The sequence below is a fragment of the Garra rufa genome, chromosome 12 (assembly GCF_049309525.1).
Source record: "Garra rufa chromosome 12, GarRuf1.0, whole genome shotgun sequence".
Lineage (NCBI taxonomy): Eukaryota > Metazoa > Chordata > Actinopteri > Cypriniformes > Cyprinidae > Garra > Garra rufa.
The window spans coordinates 37,569,225-37,578,399 of NC_133372.1; positions in this window are offsets into that span (position 1 = coordinate 37,569,225).

A 9,175-nucleotide genomic window follows, 5' to 3' on the forward strand; every position below is an offset into this window, starting at 1 on the left:
GTCACATGCACTATAACAATGTGGTTAGTACTTTTCTGGGCTCTGAATGTGGTAGTTGCGTTGCTGTTATGCAAGGTCAGAAAGCTCTCAGATTTCATAAAAAATATCTTAATTTGTATTACGAAGATGAACGAAGGTCTTACAGGTTTGAAGCGCCATGAGGGTAAGTAATTAATGACAGAATTTTCATTTTTAAGTAAACTATGCCTTTAAGTCAAATCTGGTGTTATAGCTTTGTTTATTTCCTTCATAAATATTGCCCTTTAATAACCTGTAGGGGTAATAACCAGGGCTGGTAGTGCAAAATTTAGAGTCATTTATCAAACTCAAGCAGTGAAAGATTTGTACCTTTGTTTATTTACCGAGCAAGTAAACCATTTCTGATGACAGTTGATAAATTGTTTATAAATTTGCATTTCTGAATAACCGCCACGCTCATACTGACCACTGATAGATAGGGATCTGCCTGGTGACAAGAAATAAAAATGGGTCTCAACACTGAAAATATGACCTGTAATTTTTGAAACAGTGCCACTGTCATACCAGAAATTGCTTTGCGGGATAATAGCAAGGCTTCGTCGAAGAAATTGTTGAGGCGGAGTCAACGTAATAGTTGATAGAAGGTTTTTTTTTTTTTTTGGAAACCATCAGTCCAGAGAATAGAACAAGAAATATTTTTCTACAACTTGCCATGTTGCACTCATGCTACAAAAAAAGCTTGCTTTTTTCTGCTTTTTTGAGTAAATGATTAACTAAAAAACACATTTTTATTGCATGCTTAATAATTTTTCACACAAATTTCGAGACTTTGCAGGCCTTGATGCCTCACACCACAAGTGCTGGTGAAATCTATTTAAATCTATGCAAAGTGCTCTCTTTAAGTGATTGTATGCCTTTCAAACTTGTCCACGTTCATCCAGCAGGTAAACAATGTGCTAATCTTAATATCATAACCTCAGAACATGCCCACTGCCCTGCGTGACTCCACTAATCAAATGTTCTCAGTCTGTAAATCATTCACCTTGCATTTCTAGAGTCTCTAAGATCACTTGATCACTAGGTCCCAGCATCACTTAGAAGAATTACAGCTGATGACAATGTTTTCCTGGCACCTTCAATGTGGTTAAAACCCCTGCTGTGCAAATGATTCATTGAAATATCATCCACCTCTTGAACAGATTCCAAATGCTGTCCGATGAGGCCGATTTCAGCGAGACTCGAGCGCGGTCACGGGTTTGGTCAGACAGTGTATGGTATGTTCTTTTAACAGTCTTCTCAAAGGGAATGCAAACTATCCCTGTTGGTGTCAGACTGTTTTTTAACAAGGATTTGAGCCAGGTGACAGAAAGTGACATTGAGTTAAAGAGGGGCCCCGTCTGTCTCCGATCATTTGCCTTGTCGCGTATGATGGGAGAAGTCAGCAGGTGTCACTTATATTTTGGCCTCAAGCATTAAAAGGAGATCAACACATATCACTGCGGCATGCAATGCTGACATGTTTTGAGTGATCTCCGGACTCGCTGAGTTCTTCCTTTTGAAACATAGGTCAGGAAATAAATGAGACGTTTCCTTTGGAACACTTTAACCAAGGTGGAAATATCATTTCAGTCCTGAGAACTATCATTATTTAAAGATTTTCTCTTATATGCAATATACACTGTGAAAGGTGATTTTTCAAGGTTGTAAATTAAGATAAGAGAACGTTTTACATGAAAATACTATTTCTACTTAAAAATGTACTAATCGCTCAAATTTCTATGTAAGATGTCCGTTGCCTTAAAAGTGTTATGTAAAACATTGATCTACTGCTATAGTTAAATTTCGGGAATCTTATATGTTGCACTCTAAGCGGCCTTTGACCTATAAGGAATATCTAATAAAGATATATTGGGATTTTGATTTATGCATCCCAAGTCATCTGAAATGGCTTGGTGTACATGTGTGACATTATAGGGTTCCCCAGACTGGCCTTTTTAGGCTTGTAGCCGGTTACACAGTCACTTGATAGGTCACATGTCACATATAAACAAGATCATCTCATCGTAAATGTCACAATGTTCTGATGAATCACTAAGCACCTTGTACATTTCCTCGACTCTGAAAAACATAATTTAAAGGTGCCCTTTCTAAAGAAAACAAACATTGAAAGACACATGGAAAAAATCTTTCCCGTAGCAAAAAACTCGCTATGAATTGAATATTGTGTATTTGTTTTACCGCAACTGAATAATGTTTATCTTATTAATAAAGTGTTAATCTTTAGTTTGTCAGATATACATGTGCAAACATTTAGCCCCTGAATCCACAGGGACGCAGTCGCTGCTCTTTTCTTGGCTTGGGAAGTGTGGCTGAAAGCGAGCCTGTGGTAAACTGACTGAGATCAGATGCCTGATGCAAAGTAGGGTTAGTTTTTATGGGCCACGTGGACCTCCAAGCATGCTAATGTTAAACCCGGACACCTGCCACACATGTTCTTGGCTTTGGCAGGAACATTAAAGCTTTTAAAGCAAAGCTCACTGTATAGAGATCAAGCACCAAAGGTACTGTACTAGAACACTTGACACTGGCTCGGTTCCAAAACGTGCACTCACTGCCTACGTAGGCTGTTTTGAAAGCATCATTATGGCGCCTAAGATATCTTTTGTTGGGCTAATTTCTAAAACAGCATCACATGGTCCATCGCAGTGAACAAAATCCATTGAAGATAATGGACAAAGCAAGAGTTCCTTAAATAAGAGCATCAAAAGAAATCAACTGTAAGACGATGCATGTTGTGGGAAGTGCTATTTGTAAGATGCTGCCAATGTAGTTTTGTGTTCCAAGATGGTGACTTTTGAGGTTCCATTTCAGTTAGGATGCTGCCTTAAGAGACAGCAAGCCAGCTCACTGGGTTTGGGAACAGAGCCAAAATGTCTCAGCTAATTGTGTGTGGATCAAATAGGACTAAAACGTTAAAATGCTTTGAAGGAGGGGAACATATCTAACGACTTTGAACTCCAAAATGAGCCAGTTTGGATCCTCTTAGCAACTGAATCCCCTGTCCTTTTTCTGGATTATATAGAAAGACTTTTATTTTTATTTTTTTATTACACCAAAGTCATTTAGCAAGGACACCAAACAATCAGTGTACAAACTGTCGCAATTCTCATTTCTCAATTCTCATCGATTCAATCGAAAGCTCTACTGGTATTTATTTAGTTGTTTAATGCATTAATTATTATTTAAATGTATTGACCTTTGTGTTCCACATAAACTTATGTCATTAAACAAAGATCATTTGAGGAGATTGAAGGATACAACTATCCTGACAATCCAAAATCGATGAGAATGTACCAGAGCATGTGGAGGTAAATGTTTTAGAGCTTAGTAAAAGGTTAAATACACATCCAGGTGTCTCCTGAGGATGAAATATGTCTGTATTTTGTCTGAACAGTACAGTGTGAGTCATCTCGGAGCTAGCAAATCAAAGATTAGTACCAAGCAAATCTTAACACATAAACGGTTGATTAAAATAAACAAACCCAGCATCAGCAAAATAAAATTAATATACTGCTGTGCAAATCCACTTCATTCACAAAGTAATACATTTTACTTCCCCATGTTTAGATTTAAAGCTTCTTTGTTTACTTTGTGGTGAAATTAAATACTTTAATGCTTATGATTAAGAATGCAAAAGGTAAAACCTAAACAGAATTTTTTTGACAGTAAAAGCACAGTAGTTCATGGAGTTTACAAACCAACGCAGATTAAGATATTGACCAGAATTCTAAAGCATAATTATTTTCCACAATGTCCAGGGTAACAGTAGATTGGTAATTAACTTACCAACAGCCAAGTGAACTCCTCTCTCTAAGCTCTGCTTAACAGTGTGATAGTCCGGTACGGTGTCTCATAAAGCTAATAAAATCCTTCAAGGAATTTAATAGCAATGTCCCTCTATCACAATCTTAACTACCCAGTAGCTGCCTGGGAGTCATCAGGCTTGGTGACATGGTTCCCTCTACAGGGAGGGGAGGAAATAAAGATTGGCAGCAATTAAACATTAATATTATTAATAGTAGTTAAAGACATATTTATGTTTAACTGAGTGACAGCAAAATTAAATATTTCACCTCTAGATTGCTAAAAGGGTGATGGCAAATGACCTTGAACTGTAAGTAACCCTTTTAAACGAAAAGCAAAGGCTAAAAAGATACCAATTTAATGTTTTAACACCTCTTCATATCTTTCTATTAATCTTTTAATGTTTTGAGTGAATGAAGTTTGACGTTTATTTACTTCTCTGATTAGCAAGATCAAGTAAATGCAGAAAGTAAATCATCGTACAAATATAAAAACATAAAAAACTGTCAGCTGTGGTTGCCAGAATTTTACCGTAAAAAAATGTATCAACATTTTAGTTTTTACAGATTTAACCTAAATTTACATTTAAATACCGTAATTTCATTAACTGATGTAGTGTTAATATACCAACCTATGGAAGTACTGAAATCTGTTTTGTACCTTAATACACTGACAACCACCAAAAGCAGATGATGATGAGAAAGTCACATGAAACTGAAATAATGTAATAAACATGTGCACAACTAATAAGCAAAAAACTAAGAAGAAACAATTATTTCAACAAAAAAACATTAAATGTGAAATGTAACGCAGGGAATTCTGGGAATGTCAATTTCGGTTATTCGCTAATTTATACATTCTTGTTCTATTCCAAAAATGGCATACTATTGTAAAATTAAATGTAATGTCCAATACAGTTTTTTTTACTGTATTTAGTAGAGGAACGTTAACCAATATGTTTTTACTGTAGCATTTTTACAGTCTTTTACCGTTAAAATCACTTTTATTCATTTTTTATAGTGTATACATATAAATACGCATTCAAATAGATGTAAATACACTTGCATCCATTAAAATGGAAATTTATGAGACATATGCAGAAGTGCAATAAAAAAAAGACCATGTAAAACAGGGAAAAAATTACTTTGGACTTAAGTAATTGGGCAATAGGGTTTGTTGTTGAAATTTTATCTAGTAAATATAGTTTCACTTTCATATATACACTGTTGGGTGTAATGCAGTAGTAATTCATTACTGTAATTTAATTACATTTGTCTTTTATTCTGTAATTTAATTATAGTTACTATAGAACAATTCTATAAAAAACCTTAATTGACTTAACATCAGAATTTAACATCTGATAAAACAGCAGTTCCATATCTATTCTTGTATGGTTCACCTGGTCAAGGTTGATGTGGATTTTAGACAGTAATAAGTAATGGTATACTTTTTAGAGAGTAATTAGTATAGTAATCTGAGTACACTGCTTTTTTATAGTAATAGATAGAAATAGCTAAAATACTTCATATTAGTACAATGCACCCTTTTTATGAACTTTTTGTTATCAATTTTGCCACAGTACATAATTATGTAAGTTATAACAGGTGTTTGAATAAAGCACTTCTCTGCTATAACATGGAATATGTATCCACTAAATTAAACCTTTTTGCTCATTTGCTACTTCAAACAGTGACTCACCAATGAGTCAGCCACGATTAAAATAAAGCAAACTGTTTCCAGACATGGCAGGGTGGCATAGATGTTTTTCTTCAAACCAGCAATCTTCAATCACTCGCTTTAACCAGTTGGTGGTTTCACAACAGCAGGTAGCCAATGTTTGGTGGCCTTCAAGGTCATTGCCGACAGACTCTTGCATTAAGTTTGTTTTTAACTGCCACTTTGGAGTCTCTCAGCGCCGGCAATTATAATGGCTGACATCCAAAAGGTTCATTTTATAATTTCATGGGAAGGAAGAGGTGCAATAAGTTCTTCTATAAGTACCTGCAATAAATCAGATTTGCTGATGTCCAAGTTTCAGCAGAGTAGATTATGGTTTACATTTGGATGTAGCATATCAATCACCGCAGAAAATCCGATATATTAATTTCATTAAGCTGCCCGTAAGATGCCAAGCGCCGGGTTCACTAGAGGACATGTGGGATTGGCTGGAAACTCCTCCTCTAAGTGAAACTGAATTTATTTGATTCTTACCACAAGCTAGAGGCAATGAGAAGTAATGACAAGTGTTTTTAAGGGTCCCTGGCAAGAACACCAATACATTCTGACCGCTGTCAGGCGGGGATGAACATCGCTTTTGATAAAGGACACCTTGGGGGCCAAAACTGAGTCCTCAGTAGGATGATAAGAGATTTTTGCACATCTATATGTGCGGTGACAAACAGCACAAGGAATGAGAATACAGAAATGACCTGGGAAATGGAAATGTTACATATAAAGAATATACAAGGGATGCCTTTTTGAAATCTCTCGTGACTTTTTCTTGCTCTGTCGTTAAAACAGTAGAGCTGCAAACTGAATAAACACAGAAATACATGGACAGGATAAGGTGATTAGAAAGTCTTCTGCCATTATGTGCTGATTAAAATGTCAAACCTGTTTGCATAATCTAAAATTACCTAAATCCTCATGGAGAAGTAATAGATTTCTGTGAAATGGTGTATTAAGCTGGTGAGATGTGCATATATTCATTGAGGATATAAGGATAAATGATGTTACTCTAAATATTAATATGATCATACATTTAATATGACTTATCTGGAGCTTAAAAAAATGGAACTCTCTCTTGAAACCATTTCATAAACACAAGCTGAGAACTCCGACTGGTTTATTAATAAATTACATTATGGCAGCCGTGAACACTGCTGAGGACAGTGTGACACCTATTATGTAAATTACAGCTGACCTCTCTGTGATGAGTGGTCTAAATTAGTAATTTCCAAAATAAAGAGACAAGCAGTCTGAGGCTCTGATGTTGTGTATTATTCAGTACTATGTTTTGGGAAATTATTAATGTGTGCATGGCGTTCTGGAAATAGAAGTCAATTAATAAAGGCAACTACAAACCAACAAACTGCAACCGCAGTTAAACAGTATTATAACGCCTTCAAATCAGGTCATTTGTGCTAAATTAGGAACAGGCTGAGATCCATTCTGAAGTTCAAATTGAGGTTCCTATTATATCTGAATCCTTGACCATGGCAGTTAACCCTATAGGGTGCCTCAAGATGTGTCTGTTTGATATCAAATTACCTCATCACAGCAAAGCTCAGAATCTATGGCATTGCTAAAAATTGTCCAGCATATATCATTTTTGTGCCATTACCTGTCATTTTAGTGGCTGTTTGCGGTTTTGCTTTGGTAATAATTCTAGGTTTTTATTACACCGCTCTCTGAAATTATTAACTTTGATTATTCAGTTATATTTTTGTATCCACGCTGAATAAAAGTAATCATTTCTTTCCAATAAATAAACAAATAAGTATTGACCCAAAACTGTTGAACGGTAGTGTGCATTGTGACAAAAGAGTAATATTTTGAATAAATTCTGTTCTTTTTAGAATTCTAAAAAAGTATTAAACAGCACAACTGTTTCCAACATTCATAATAAATCAGCATGAATGATTTCAGGTTTTCCCACACAAGCCACAAACAAGTTGTTTTAAAGTTTATTAAAATAGAAAACTATACTTATAAATTGTAATAATAGTTCACAAAATTACTGTTTTTACCGTTTTTATTCAGACAATGCATCCTTAATGAGCGTAAGATAATTATTTAAAAAATATTAATACAATTTTTTTACACTAAACTATATTGTCCCTTCATGACTTGACATGACATGTCTTTCATATCACTGTGCAGTCTCTTCCTTCTTACATGAATAATTTCCTTCTCACATTAATAATTTAAACTCAATTCAATATTTAATGTCCATTTATTTATATATTTGGTAAGCAGCCATGTAATAGATAATTGAGATAATGTACAGATAGCCAATCATTATCATTCAACCAACCCCACAGGTGACAGTGAAAACTGACTGCACATTTTCACTTGCATGTTTTATAATTTATTTTTATTTATTTTTTTAAATAATAACAACAACTACTATAATAATAATAATAACAGCTACCCTTTAAATCTTCAATATGATAGGCTATAAAACAGGACATTTTAAACAAGGTTGTTTTTGCCAAAACATTTTACTTGACACTTTTAAGTTAGAATTATTCACTTGTAAAATGTTTTTAATGTTTTATTTTGTAAATAAAGCACATTTTAAGTTTCACAGACAGTTCAGCGTTAAAAAGGAAATGATGTGTAACATTACTTTGGAAGCACTAAGGGGAATAAATATGAGATAGGAGAAAATATATTTCAGTGCTTTCTCTCGCAGTTATATGGTTGTGTAACTTAATTATACTGTATATAAATTGCGGGCATGATGGAGCCGCTATTATTATGCGAGGCATTCAAATCGCTTTTGAATGCACGTTCGGACCTCGGTTTTCACTTTACCTTTCGAGATTCGCGATCAGATCTACTCTGTTTATACTATGGAGCGGCAGTATTTACCACACATTTTTACAAGATGTTTGTCAGCGGTGCTCAGGTTCTGCAAATCATTCGCTATCATCCTATCTATCATCTCTCCGTACTATGCTGTTTAGTGTTTATGTGGTAAGTGACACATTTTATGCACTGTATGTTACAGGCTAGCAAGCAGCTAACCATGTTCTCAATGGCTCCATAGAACGCCTTATTAGTTTTCTGGGCCTTTCCGAATATGGATTCACAATTCGGACACATCCCTAGTGTTTAACAAGGCAAACAACTTGTCAATAAAGCACACTTGAGTTAATCTTTAATAATGTGCATACTAGTCACCTGTCTAGTTGTGCTTTGGTCAGTATTATGGCCCATAGGCTACAGAAGGCTACTCTGTGTTGTGTTGTTTGTCCTCCATTTACCAATTATAGCTAAAACTCAGATGACAAAGTTAATTCATTCTGGAATTAGTTTGAAGATTTACTTCCATTTGTTTTCAATAAACCTTTTAATATGTACATATTGTTCATATGCAGTTGGAAGGACAGATATTTTAGGAAGGGCAGGATAAGTTTGAGTGCTTGGTCAAGCCTAGTATGTCAAAAGCATTTATTGTCATGTTGAACTCTAAATTCAGCAGCAAATAATGTTAGGGACAGGCAAATCTTTAATTTGACATAAGAGCACTAGATTGCATCTACTTTCTACTTGTTGTGTGCTAATAAATTTTCACATATATGTTCACTTACAGTTCTTCGAACTA